General features: G+C 36.7%; 1 protein-coding gene across 1 annotated transcript in view; it reads left to right on the top strand.

The window, feature by feature from the left end:
- LOC134741026 (neuroligin-1-like) overlaps nucleotides 1-15,857 on the top strand; it is a 115,078-nt gene that overhangs the window by 33,957 nt on the left and 65,264 nt on the right. The window lies entirely within an intron of this gene.

Here is a 15,857-nt window from a genome sequence, read left to right on the forward strand (position 1 = left end):
TATTTCCTATTAACTAATTTTTCGCCGCATTTGTCATTCCGATACATGATTACTTTTTTATTGGCGTTTGTCGAGAAAACGATTGTCAATTTTGCTTTTACTTTGGAATGGTGTCAATGTTGATACCATAAATGAATTCAGCACCCCCGATTTATACGAAAACGTTACCAAACCCTCCTAGCAGCTTCACTGATGTAGATAATAAAGATAAAAATGAGAGCCTTAAATAAACCTTCAAGAGCGGATATCTCAAAAACTATACAAGATATCAAAAAACTTGACATAATAAAACTTGTAACAAATTAAATCGCTTTCCATTTTGTATAAGTGGCCATGTTGCTCAGACGCTAGATCTCACACTCAGACAGTTTCCGAGATATAATCGAAAAACCGAAAAAATAAACCTTCAAACCCCCCCCCCCCCTTCTCCCTCCCAGCACCAGGGTCACGGTCGGGGACTTTTGATATGTTAATCTCCTAACCTAACTAGTCCAAACAAAGGTACGAAGTCAAAAATTGTGTACCTAGCATTTCCCTCTATACCTTCTTATTGCTTGGCCTCTATCCTGGCAAAGCTGTCTGTATTATTGTTACGTAATATTTTTTAAGAATAGAAAACCGACTTTAATGGGGGATGCCGTTGAGAGGTTACTTATTGTTGATGGTGTACTCCAGACAATGAAATGAAAAAGACAGCACCGTTTGCCTAACTAAAAGGAGGTAAAACCACCCACTTTTCTAGTAGCATTTCGTTTCTGTAAGGGTCACAGTTCTAACCTAACCTAACCCAATATTCTGATAGCATTTCGTTTTTGCAAGGGTCACAGTTCTAAGCTAACCTAACCCACTTTTCTGATAACAGTTCGGTTCTGTGAGGATCGCAGTTCAAAAAAGTTCCACTTCATCAAATGTCACTTTTTTTTGTAAATGCTGGATTTATTGATGGAAATACAAAAATCACTATATGTATGCCTTTACATTTGAGGAGTTCCCTCGGTTCCTTATGGATCCCATCATCAGAACTCGAGCTTGACAATAATGCGTCTTGAAAACTTAACTTGCTTAACAAACATATCGAAGAGGACAAATCGCCAAACGTGAACTATGCGTCATTGAAGAGTTCCGTTCTGATCATCATCAGCAGTTCCACTTCATCAAATATCACTTTTTTTAAATGTAAATGCTTGATTTGTTGATGAAAATACTAAAATCACTATATGAGGAGTTCCCTCGATTCCTCATGGATCCCATCATCAGAACTGCGTTTTGACAAAAACGGGACCAATCTGTATGTATATTATACTTACAATCAAAAAAAGAATTTTCAAAATCGGTCCAGAAATGACGGAGTTATGGGGTAACAAACATGTTACCAAGATGACTTTTCCAATCCACAAAAAATGGCCGGCTAAAAATAATATACTTATCGAAATTGGGCGTCAGCCAACTGGCTAATCATGAAAAATTACCAAGCTTTTAAAATTACCGGAACTAAGAATAAGCCATCATCGTTATCATTTGGTGTTCGGGTCGTAACGAGAGCAATTTGTATAACAAATGGCATGACACCGTCCAACATGCTGAAACATCGATTACCATGGCCAGGCACGGGACTAGGAGAAAATTTCCCTTACATTCGACGTATTGTTCTTTTGTAAGAAGAGTAATTGTCTTTGAACGCTTAGTCTAGTTAGGTAGAATGTGGCCACCACGACAAAGTATTTTATAGTTGTAGCTTGTAGTAGTAGCTTCCGGCCCTTCGTTTTCTATGGAAAGCATCACGTAATCACCGGTCATCTATCATACAAAAGTAAGCGTCGGAAGCTCCGGCCCGGACCCGGCCCGGTTTAACGTGAGTCATCCTTTAATCATTCAAGGTTGGACACACACAAGGTAGGCATTTGAAACACATACGAGTATTATCCAAATGTTGTAGAGCTCGGTACACTAGAATTGATTTTTAAATTCATCCACTACGGTTGCTTCCAAAGCTGTTTTTTTTCAACTACAACAATTACACCACTTTAAAAAATATATTATATGATCAATTGTACCTAAACTTGTGTGCCTTTTAATATCTAGGTAATAGGGAGTACAAATAAGTAAATTAAAATCAAAGTCTTGTTCACTCCAAGATCAAGTTAATTATTTATTCACTGGATTGAAATTCTTTAATTAAGGTCAAAATGACCAAATAAATGCATAAAATAATATTCATTGCTTTTCATGTAAACCAGCAAAAACTAACTCTACGGATATGAGAAATAAATATATTTTCAAGAAATATATCAAGTACATTACAGCCTACAATACAAATTAAAAATACTCATACCAAAATAATTTGTTTCGCACGCACTATAAAATAGTGGAATCCATTTTAAAGCAATTGCCTGGAAATTCAATGTGTTGGAATAGTACGAGATTCCCATTTCAAGTGTTTTATGTACTTGTACCTATGTGTACAATGGGCTGCATGGGCTGCAGCTGATGTGCTTGCACTAATATCACTAGTCTTATATGACTAACCGCCCGCTTCGAACAATGCTTATAAGATGACACGGCTCTCGCCGTTTCAATCAAAAACGTCACTTGACACTGACAGATCAGTATCGTATCGCTGTGACAACTTATAAGCACTGTTCGAATCGGGCCGTAATATTGAACGTATCTATCATCATATACCTACTATATACTATATTTTAATAATGCAGGTGTACGCGGTGGGTAAATAGTATTTTATACAATCGTGATATAATAGAGAGCTTTTCAGTCGAATACCGTGTTTAAGCAACGAAGCTTGCTGAGTTGCTTAAGTAAGGTTCGTGATTGAAAAACTTGATTATATCACTATTGTATACAATACTTTTTCTACGAGACAAAAAATAATACTTTCAACTAGTAGGAATAGGTAAACAAAGCAAAACTATACAGCTAAGATACGCGAGCTGCCGCAGCCCGCGATACCTTCATACTCGTACGCGCCCCGGCCGCCGGGCCCGGCGCCCCCGGCGGGTTGGTCAACGACACCTCGTAACTCATGAGTCATGAGGCCCTGGTACCTGCTCCTTGCTAAATTCAATTTTAATACAGTTTTTTTCTCGATTTTGGCCACCGTAGCCTATGGAGACTAACAAGCAACGCTAAGCGGTTTTCGTAGGGTATGGATGTTGCTATATGAAGGGTGTCACATGCGCGTTTCTGACTTATGAAGCAATTGTTTCTAATACAACATGAAATGAACTGTTTTTGTTGGCCAACCAATCACAAAGCAGGGCGACGCAGCAGCGTGTTTAAGTAGGCTAATTTGCATTGAATCGAGTCTCTTTAAACAAGAAATATTTTATCGAAATGTATGAAGTTCTATTTTCAAAAAATTTCAATGTCGGAAGTGCCATAGACTATCCAACGTTGAAAAGAGTAAGGTTGTAGTGTTGCATATGAGGTTGTAATACACAGATTATATAATAGTCGACGAGTAGAAAAAAAAAGTTTCGTTTTAATGATTTTCGAAATTCGAGTTGTAATTAATAGAATAGAATATAATAGAACAGAATACATTTATTAAAGTCACATGATGGTAGGTTACATAAGAGAGTGTATTAAAGGAGCGGAATTTAAGGACTCAGGGTATATAATACAGGGTGTCATTTATAAATGGCAATGAAAAACACTAGGCATAGGACCTATTTATGTAGGAAATTCACTATAGTAGCCTTAAAATATGGAAGATGTACCAACTCTTGCCATATTTCCTTGTATTTATTTATTCTTAGGTAGGCAGTTTTGTTGTGTTGGTTTTGTAGACTTAACAAGCTGAAGGGAATATCTTCGCAGCACTTAAGAAGAAATGTTTTTTAGCAAAAACTCAAAAACTGACATTACTAAACTACGTATAAGGGTTCCTAGTTGACTACGGGGACCATAAAAAGCAGTGGAATCGGGTATTTCCAAGCAATATTGTTAAATCTGTCACATTCCAAAGAGAATTGTTTCAGCATCCAATTAAAATTCTAAGAAAACGGCAATAATAAGAGAACGGTCGGCGACCGAACGCCAAAACTGGCCGTGACTGTCAGTCAAAGATAAGACAATTTGCGGAACGCACAAAATGTTAAAAGACAAACTTTGTTGTAATTTTGTCTGTTTACCAAGGCGACACTTTTATCTACCTCTGTGCATCAACATATTTTTTTAAAGGCTTTTCTTTTTAATAGTACATTACTACAGAGGCCGGGAAGTAAGGGGTTGCCGGCCGAATGCATATATACGGCCGAACGTAGTGAGGCCGGATAGTTATGAGGCCGACAACCCCTTTTCACGCCGATGTGTGTATAGTGCTTTTCTCAAACATGCAATGAAATAAATAAAGAAATCTCCACGAAATCAAAGTTTTAATTCTAAAGAAACAAAAAGTAAACTAGGCACAAAATATAACTACCACTTGTACCTATCTTTATCACACGTGTCGTATATTTTACACATGTAGTTAATCAATTTATTACACAAATGTTCAAAGGTATATTTATGTATCTTTGATTTTTCGCCTTGTATCCTTCTGACTGTAGTTTTAGCCACATAACTAAGATTACATCGTTTTTTATGTTGATATTATGCTTCACATACATCGTTGCCTTAAACATGGAGTATAATTAACAGGTATTCATTTAATATTTTCGTCGGAACTCATATTAAATAACACAATAAATAACGCACAATAAATCCAATAAAATATAATTACAGATACACAATGAAAAATGTTCAACTTTACCTCCAAAACGATTAAAAAACCACTAACGCGTGTTTGAGTAGACATTTTTACCGCTAATATTTAAATGAAATATGTTTGTCAAAGGACTGTCTCATTTCAAACATAGACAGAGATAATCATACTATCTTTGTCTTACACTGGTACTAACACCCAAAAGAAAAGGATGAGTATAGTTTTTTTGTTCTTATTTACTGACAAACTGGTTTGACCAACTATATTTTAAATCTGTATTTGTAGGTAAATTTGTAATTAAATATTATTGGAATTTGTTGATAATGTTTTATTTATATATTTTTTGTAAATTCGATACAAATAAAACTGCAAAATATATTAATAATCGTTTATTGTTTTTTTAAGGGGTATTGGCAGAATGTCATTCCGAACCATAAGCAAATATTGGTTATAATTTTTTTTTTGGCTGAATGCCATGATGCTGTGTCTCAAATATATGTGAAATGGAAATTAAAAAAGAGCCACTTCCCGGCCTAGGCCTGCAACTTTGTATGAAATTTCATTACAGGCCCCTCGTCTAGCCGCGCCGGAGTCGTGATACTTCCCAGCCTAATATAAAGAACGTAATATCAATATTACATAGCATGTTTGAGAAAAATATAATACATATTCTTATATGTATTACAGTATATATTTAAATAGGTCAATGCAGTTATAACATTTAGGTAAGAATAGGCTGTTGCGTTCAGACAGCAGACAGAAAATAAGGTATATAAATGATTTGATTCGCAGTTTTGTTCTTTTGTGCATAAACTTAAAAGGGACGAGTGTGGTTTCGTTTAATTGATTTTATATGTATTGCCGGCATTACTGGCCGCTTGTATATTTTTGTAGCGATCCGGGAAGAGTCGCACACTACTTAAGTTTCCTAAACTATATTCTATGGCTTTCACGTTTGTCGTATTGTTACTAGTACATTTAGTGTTGTCTTTAAATTGGAATTTCGTGTTACGTGAGAATTAGGAGAACTAAGCTAAAATGAACATTATAGTACATAGTAGTAAAGTACTATATTTAGGTAAATTTTTGGCGTTTTATATTTTATGATAATTATGATCGAGCAGATCGTGTCATTTTTGTGATAAAATTTTGTGATTTCGTATTGATATTATTATTTAATATTGAAATGTTAAAATAATAACTAGCAATTAAACTAAACGTATTAAGTAATTAATCAGGTATAGTAGTTGCGATCAGATATATCGGAACGGCCAAGGTGCTCCAAAATATCTGGACATGTATTGTAACGTCTTGATAATAAAGTCTTTCTTCATATCTGTTGGCGACTGTACCTAAGTGTGATTTTGATTTATATTTATCGGCTTTATTTGCAGCAATGCTTAGTTTAAATCGGAATATAAGCTGCAGAAATGCTGCATTGTTTATATTGGTATATGAATAGATAAATTATCTATTTATCTAAAAACTTCTTGGCAATAGAGAATACAATACGGAGACAGATATACTTTCAACGCCAAACAGATGTTCCTTAAATGGACACAGTTTCATTTATAACATAAAATATTGAACGCGATGTAATAGCGGAGGGCGTAAAAGTCGGGCACGATGGCGAGGTCGGCGAGTTAATCTAGTTTGTTCACCGGCTGCGGCGAGGGTGCTCGAGCACCGAGAGGCCCAGCACAAATAGCCCCACATTTCTTCCTACACACCACTCGAGGAGACAGCCGATATCGCTCGAGCTCTCCACCTTTATGAGACAAGTACCGGAAAACCTGTGTCACCGCATCCGTTCATTTCGTCGTATTTCATTATGAGTTTTTTTTTACGGTTGAATTCGGTTTACTACAAAAAGTTTAAAAATAGAACCGTTTTTCCCCCGAAGGGTGAAACGCGGATATTTAGGTTCCTGACGAAGCTTGAATTGAACCACATTATGAGATAACACCCTTGTAATTCAGTCCTAATTAAGGGAATTTATCTGCGCCATCTATTTCGCCACTCAAGTACCCTAGCGCTTGGCTGCATTCTCCTCAGTACCGTAAGCCGTTTTTTACCCTTCGGGGGAAAAACGGTTCTATTTGGGTCTTCGTGCCTTCGCTTGAACCACATTATGAGACGCGTGATTATGAGACCTCTGCAATAAGTCCCATCTGGAAGAAACCATGAAACTTGGCATGCGCGTGCATGCCAAGTTTTATGCAAGCTACGTAGCTTATGTAACAACACGCCAAGTGGTTAACGGAAACAACGAGACACGTGATTACGTTAATTAATGTGAATTTTAATAATATAATCCGGTACAGTGCTATCTATGAAAAAATGCTGCTCAGGGGTTTGAATAAACTACAAATTTTAATAATCTTCACCATATTGTCATTCTTAACCGAACACTAGCTTTCATGACTTTATATTAATGAGATATAAGAGATGCTACCTCAATGGGTCAATAGAGGGCAAAGTAGAGGGCAAAAGAGGTAGAGGAAGAAGGAAGCTAGCCTGGATGGACAATATTAAAAGCTGGACTCATATTAACGACGCTGCCAACCTGAGCAGATTGGCACAGGATAGGAATAAGTTCCAAGAGATGGTCGCCGACGTCCGATGAGGACATGGCACAAGAAGAAGAAGACCTCAATGGGAGTGACCCGAGTGACGTTTTGGATTTGATTAATTGTAGTTCATTTCAACATCAATTCTCGAAAGTCCTAATGATATATATATCGTTCATACCATGTAAGAGATTATTATACTGATGGGTTGAAATGAAATGAAAGTTTTTCGAAGGTCCAATATTATAAAACGTTTTTTCACATTTAAACTTAGGCAATAGGTATCTATGAATTTTCTGCTTGTTTCAATATAACTTGTCTGACAAAACGTAGTAGCACTGCAGTTACAGCGTAATAATTAATAATTTGTTTAGTAGGTCATCAGTCATCAAGCATCATTGTCACGATTTTGCAAGGAAACTAAATGTGACTGAAACTTGAATTAATATTATATATATTACCGGCCGGTATTACAACGAGATTCGGAGCAGTATTTAAATTGTACAATCTGTGATGGTTATATGATACAATCACCCATGTTTATTGGTGCGCCGCAAATGCGAGTCATGTCATGTCATAAGGCATCACGTCATTCACGTCACAATATGAGTTGCGCAGTGTGGTGGAGGATGCACCGCAGTGGGCAAATCACTGGTGCGAGAAAAGCCAAAGCCTAAATGCAAGCTCTATAAATACTTAAACTATTTATAGATAGTATTCATTTGGTCGTATAATTTCATAAAAAGTAAATGTTTCCAGTGTCAATTACTATCCTCTTATGAAATAGGCATTATTGAATACGTACCCAAGTCTGTAATCGCAATGTGAGGAGTTATTGTTTCGAGGTTGAGCCAGCACGTTTTAGTCGCAAATTAAAGTCACACAAAACGAACCATACGTTGGTGAAATACTAAAACACAATAGATGCCGTTAAGCCAGCATGAATGTTAAGCCATTCTCCACGACGATTAACTTTCAGCGTACTTCTGACTAGTACCGGGGATTAAGGTCGTGAGTCCGTTATTTATTGACTAGAAAGAAAATATCAGGACAAATACATTTTGAAGCTTTCCTAACAATACTAAATTTGATAAAATAGCACATATAACACAGTTTGATAGCATATTACTTTTCAGTAAGTTACAGAAGACGTACTATTATATAACGCGATAAGTATATTAAATATAAAGTTCTGTAATTTTTATCAGACACCTCGTTAACTACTTTACCAAGACTAAAGGCGAGTTGTTCCAGCCTCAATGAACAGATTCATCAACGTCACGCAGCAGAGATCTATGAAATTTCCCATACAATAAAATTTTGCGAACGCTTTAGCGGTGGCAGACGGTTTGGTGCAACCGACCCTAACTAACTGAAAAGATGTCAGTCAAATATAACTTAAGTTAAAAATCAAAACAGGTGGCTATTTAACTTAATTAAAACCATTGACTAAGTAAGGCTACTTTACCGAAAACCGCAATAAAGTGTGATTAGCAATTTAGATTAAATTGGTTAGGTCTCAAGTGTAATGGGTATGGAGTTGATCGGGTATCGTGGTGGAAGACGAGCCCGACCCATTACGGCGTTGCGGCGGCAGTTGTGATTGATGACGCCAATTCGCCACTTGTCCGGGCCCGCAACGCGCGTCGTTTACCGGCCGGCTTCGCCCGTCCTCGTGCCGACAACCTGCGACGATTTTTAGGGTTCCGTACCTCAAAAAAAAAAACGGAACCCTTATAGGATCACTCGTGCGTCTGTCTGTCTGTCCGTCTGTCACAGCCTATTTTCTCCGAAACTACTGAACCAATTAAGTTGAAATTTGGTATACATATGTAAGTTTGTGACCCAAAGACGGACATGTAACATAAACAAATGAATTTTAAACATGGGGGCCACTTTTGGGGGGTAAATGAGAAAATTAAAAAATAAAGTTTTTCAAACCATATCTTGTTATATATCAAACGAAAGAGCTCATTGTGAGAATCTCAAATGTATTTTTTTTTATAATTTTAGGATAAACAATTTAGAAGTTATTCAAGAAAATAGGTAAAAAATGACCATTCCCCCCTTTATTTCCGAAACTACTGGGTCTAAAATTTTGAAAAAAAATACACAAAATAAATCTTTACCTGTAGATTACAGGAAAAACTATTAGAAATTGCAGTCTAGCGTGAGTAGGACTTAATTACTTAGTTTTTGATCCGACCCCTACGGGTTTTTTAAAGACATTTCACTCACGTTTCGCATAAAAACTACATTGTCTAAATTGTGTTATGTACGGAACCCTTGGAACGCGAGTCCGACCCGCACTTGGCCGGTTTTTTTCAGTCTATTATTTACAAGGGGTATGAACTGTTAACTTGAAAACGTTAGAATTAAAAAAAGGGTTACATATCAGAATACCGAAAACCGATTTAAAGATGACTCACGTTAGACCGGGCCGTGTCCGGGCCGGAGCTCCCGGCGCTTCGTTTTCTATGGAAAGCATCACGTGATCATCTGTCATGTCATAGAAAAGTAAGCAACGGAAGCTCCGGCCCGGACACGGCCCGGTCTATCGTGAGTCATCCTTTACTTAATGTTGAATCACCTATGCTTGAATAACCAATTTTTAAATTACCTAACGATCATTTTACTTAAACATTGACTGACCTAAGTTTATAACACCTAATGCACGATATACCTAATGCACGTTTTACCTTATGCACGTTTCACCTAAAGCCGATATACCGAATGCACGTTACACCTAAAGCTATTATACCTAATGCACGAAGCACTAATAGCTGATATACATACCTAATGGACGATATACCTAAAGCTGATAGACCTAATGAACGATGTACCTAAAGATGATTTACCTAATGGACGAAATACATAAAACTGTTATTGTTTTATTCTTCAAGAAGCGGGTATTTAGGGTTCTCAAGGGTCGGCAATGCTTAAGTGGCTCCTGTGATGTTGCTTACGTCCATGAGCGACGATGACTGCTTCCCATCAGGCGGCTCGTCTGCTCGTTTGCTGAATATCACATAAAAAAAAAAGTACCTAGGTAACGAACGTTATACCTAAAGTTGATATACCTACTGAATGAATTACCTAAAATCGTTATACCTAATGAACGGTATACCTAAAGTCGATATACTTTATAGCACGGAATTCTTATCATTTTGCCAAATGATCAAGTGGCAACTCAACCTAATGAATCGTATGATTTCCCAACCTTACAGTAAAAACTATTTATGTTTTGATATCAACTCAAAAAATACACTTTTTAAAACGCTACGTCTTAGGTAGTAGAATGATTTCGTAAGTCTAATACAAACCACAAACTTTATTTTTATAAGTTAATATCATGACGATGAAATAAAAGTCAGTTTTGGCACTGTTTGGTCGCAGTTAACCTAACACGCTCCTCCTTCCTTTGCTCGTCGTCGCACCTATCTATTCTCGACTATGTCAAATGACTGTGTTTGTACTTTGTACTGAATTACACAAAATGGATTCTTAATTTTGTTTCATATAAGTAATACATCATTTAACAAAAAATACAATAGAAAACACTCAGTACCGAAAAGTACCGAAGTACCGGGAAATCCCGGTTCTTTCCCCGTACCGGAAATGTCAGTCCCGGTTCCGCATTCCCTCCTGCTTGGAAGCAGGCGAGATCACTGTAATTGTCAGTGTACTTGTAAGTAAATGACGAATTGAACGTTCTAATCGCGATAGCAATGCGAGCTGCAAGTTGCAGCCTGCAACACTGCTACAATGGCTGGTTTTTTTTTTCAGGCAACTATTGGCCCGTAGATACATACCTTTATGAGTATTATAAAATATATCTTAAAACTAAAAAACACACAAGTATGCGATGCAGTTCGCAACCCCGCAGTGCCAGGAAGCCGGCCGCGGAATCGCCGGAACTTGACACTCTACGGCCAAAACTCCTCCTTGGTGAAGGTCGTGTTCAGTGTAGTTAAAAAAAACCCTGAAGTTATTCAACGGCTGATTTTCTGGAATTGTAGGTAAGAATGGATATATTTTATCAACTCAGTAAAAATCTAAAGAGGACACTTCAATATACGTCACTTATTTATATAACAGGGCTCAGGGTAGTGGGTTAGGACTAAAAAACATGGTTTCCTTTGTTGGTAAAATAATAATCTGATATATAATTATACAGTTGCCAACAGATATATCGGAGCGGCCTAAAATATCTGAAAATGCTTTTACAATAGAGGCGTGTTCAGATATTTGTGAGCACTTTGTCCGCTCTAATATATCTGATGGCGAGTGTGCATTGCCTAACTATTTATAATTTTAAGTATTTTAACTAACTATACTTATTACGTTTGTTGTTTTAGACTTTTACATCTTCACATCTGTTTCTAGATACTTACACAAAAAATTGCGAGAGATTCACAAGCACTACCTAACAACATAACATACCTAATTATTATAAAGAGAAATAGGCTCCAAGAATACTCCTCTCGTTTCCTCTGTAATTGCGTACTTAGAGTATTACCTGAATCAAGAGTATTTATTTCATAAAACAACAGCTCGGCTCAGCAGTTTTCTCAATCTTGAAAAAGCTTGTAGTAGGGTATACCTATATAATTATTTAATTAAGCAAGTATCTGAAACAACTCTCTAGCGTTAAATGTTGTACGCTTTAATCTAATTGCTTACCGTGTAGCGCTTCTGTAATGAAACCTTCAAGTCAGATAGGTAATGAGTTCTTTTGGTATTTATCAATTACATTCTATGCAGGTAATATATACGCGATGTAATTTCACCGGGTAATCATAAATTAATTAACACTTTGTCAGCACCTGCTCTGCACGTTTCAGAATGTACTAGAGTTAATCCAACTTTACACGTTCGCAAGAGACACAAACTTTCCTAACAAATTGGGACACAATCAGATGTGTTGAGGGTCGGTGTTCACATTGTATTATTAGAATGAGATCGGACAAATTTTGTGTTCGTTCGTTGTAATATATCAGCGTGTTGAGCAGTAGAGCATGTAATGATGGGTATGTAGTGAATGAAGTTTAAGACGGCAACATTTATGCAAAGCGGTTGAATGGGCAAGCGATCGATCACAGAGCGCGGCTGGCACCGGGCGCGAGCTCGGCAGAACGCGTTATCTCCAGCAAGGCGACGTGTGGGTGCCACGCGCAGCTCGATCACGCTTAAAAAGATTAACATGTTACCCGCAGATTGATGTTTCCCGAAATTGACGGCTGAGATTTATTACAAAATATTACACGCCGTTCAATTAATATACAGTAAATCTGGCCCTACCAGCTTTCCGAGTGCGTACCTACCACAGCGGGAACGGCTCTCGCTCTGTTGGTGCTCGAAATATGCAATCACAGTCGTCTCATTAGGCATCACGCTCGCACGTTGGTGCGCGTGAGATGTTTAATGATACGACTTAATGGCGTAGTAAATAATAGTTAGTACTAAGGTGTACCCTAATTTATTAGGAAGATCGTTCTTTATTTGTCATGTCTGTAGAATCTACGCAGTAACGTTGGCAGTAATATTTTTAAGTTGTACAAATTGTCACATTATGAACAGAATGTGTAGGTACCAGGGAGCATGACATGAAAAAGGATGCGGCATTGCTAAAATCCCTTAAAACAATAAATCTACAAACCTTTCAAGATGAAATGTCCTCCATAATGACCTCATTTTAGATATTTCGAGAGCACTTCTGTCCCGCGCTTATTCTTTCGGATGTCCGCAACAAAGCCCGACCATTTTCATATGCAAATTAATAGCACTAATTAAAAAGGTTTGCACTGAATTATTTATTGTTATAATAACAACACCTTGATTAATTTGAAAATATTATATTCTGTATTTTTGTCTGTTGTAGACAATAGCAAATGACGATTTTCTTTTGGGATTTGATAACACGTTATAATAAATACGATGCGTCATACGCGAATTAAAAAAATATTGCTACGCAGCAATGATGGCATTTATAGGTACTTAACGTACCAAACTAAGCGTAGCGTTCGTAGTAAGCTGCAAAGTTAAGTGACCCCCCCCTGCATAGAAATTTGTTTGCAGGGGGGTCACTTAACTCTGCAGCTTACTGTAGGTACATTTTATTAACATGTCTAAAGTTAGCAAGCAATCTAAAGCAACCAAAACAATTTCGTTACCTACCTAACATCAAACATGTGGAACGTGAGGCCGTTGGCTGCATTTAGAAATGGAATGACACCAAAAATTAATTTCATCAGAAAATTTCAGTCAGCGTATGGTAGACATAAAACAAACTTATGCAATACTCCGCTAATTGTCATGTTTATTCAAATATTTAATATATGTTCTTTTATAACCGTATCACTGTACTTAGTCGTATTTGTATCATTAAATTAAACTCATGTGTTGACGAGACGTCAAGGTTTGTGATGGGAAATGAGGGACAATCACAAAGCTCTTGCGTGTCATGGCTGTGATTGATGTCCGTCCCGGCTCTTTGTAAGTCGCTTGCGCAACTGAATAAGGGTAGGCATGCGGATACATTTATGAATACCTATGTTCTAGATTCTAGACACCTGTGCATAGCATATCGTGTTCAAATTTAAAAGAGAGCAGACGGCTTACTGAATATTAATTATGTAGTCTATTAACTTTATTTCTAAAGATCTTGTATCATAAACGTGTGTGTATTATGTAGATCATTAAGTACATAGCTTTTACTCCGCTATGATTGGAAAATAATCCATAATAAAATAAGTATTCATAATGCAGAATTTATTAGCACAAAATGTAAATTAGCAAATTAGCAACATATATTCAATTTTGGTATCACGGTTATTTATGTATATTTTTGCACTTCATTTAGCTAATCTGATCAATAATTATCCTTACCTAAATACTATTCTATAATATCAAAGAAATATTGAAATGCTATAAGATATTTTGATGTTTAGTTATACCGGTAACGGTCCTTGTCTTAGGGTAGTTTCTGAAGTCCTAGGAAGCTGAAATTTGGTATGTAAGATAGTATTAGTACCTACACAAACAACAAAAATATTCAAAAACTTGAAATTTTTAGCCGAAAAGGGGGTCGAACTTTGTATGGGGAATCAATAACCGCTGAACCGATTTAGTTGAAATTTGGTAAGTATGTAGATATTTATTGTTATGGAGAAGGTTATAGAATAGTATTCAACCTCAAAATCACCCCGTAAGGGTGAAAAGGGGGTGGAAAAGGGCGTTAGGAGGGAAAAGGGGGTTAAAGTTTGTATGGGTAATTAGTAAAAAAAAACCCGGCCAAGTGCGAGTCGGACTCGCGCACGAAGGGTTCCGTACCATTACGGAAAAAAACAGCAATTAAATCACGTTTCTTGTATGGGAGCCCCATTTAAATATTTATATTATTCTGTTTGTAGTATTTGGTGTTATAGCGGCAACAGAAATACATCATCAAAAATTTCAACTGTCTGGCTACCACGGTTCATGAGATACAGCCTGGTGACAGACGGACAGACGGACAGACGAACAGCGGAGTCTTAGTAATAGGGTCCCGTTTTTACCCTTTGGGTACGGAACCCTAAAAAGCAGATTGTATAAAAGATGCCCCCAGATACGTATTTCAGGTTTTTTAGTAAATCACTCCAACCCAACCCTTTAAATTAGGGGATGGAAGATTGTCATAAGCAACTTACAAAAAGAATTGAAATCCCACCAAAGCATTTTGGTATCAGCATCGCTCGTCTCATTAGTTTTTCGTTTATTTCTTATTTCGTATCTTCATATTCGGCCTACAAACATATATGAGTCTTGCAAATATGCAAAACGTTTCTATCCCATATGATTTTATGCTTGTAGTAGCTTAATAAAGCGGTAGGGAGCCCGCGTTGCTCGAAGCTTAATAGCGAGTTATGCAAAAATAAATTATTACAAATAAAATTATGCGAAGTGAAACAGATAACAGATCTCGATTCGAACATTATTTTTTTGCCAAAAGATACGTCAATCAATAAAAAATATACCTACGTAGAACACTTATGAGCAACTATCCAATACCAAGTGACTATATGCTAACAGGATATTATGCCTAAAGTTATTATTCAGAATATAATTATTACAAAAAAAAAATGCCATACATAGGGGAACCCATCAAAGAAATGTTCAGATCTTTTAACAGCTTGTTAGTGACGTTGCGCCTTTATAATAATACCTACTTATTATAATACTTTTATGTTGAACTCTATTAACTAACTAAAAATAGTCACTTTTGGTCGCCAGAGGGCACTTGAAAAGCTTACTTGAAATGTTCGTAATGTTCGTTCCTATCTGGAACTTAATCAAATACAAGTACCAAGAAAATATCTAAGCTTGAGTGATAATGATAATTATATTCGTCGAGGAAAGACAATTAGCTATGCCTGAAATTTTAGCAAATTAAGATTCGTTCGAGTTTGAGTTGGAGAGGAACCGCACTGATACCGTGGGAGGTAACGGTGCCAAATGCTTATAATTTTAACTCTAATTGCAAGGGGCGTAGAGTAAAATTTGTCAAGATTTGTTTGGCCGTATTTTGC

This window comes from Cydia strobilella, chromosome 4, assembly GCF_947568885.1.
Source record: "Cydia strobilella chromosome 4, ilCydStro3.1, whole genome shotgun sequence".
NCBI classification, from domain to species: Eukaryota; Metazoa; Arthropoda; class Insecta; order Lepidoptera; family Tortricidae; genus Cydia; species Cydia strobilella.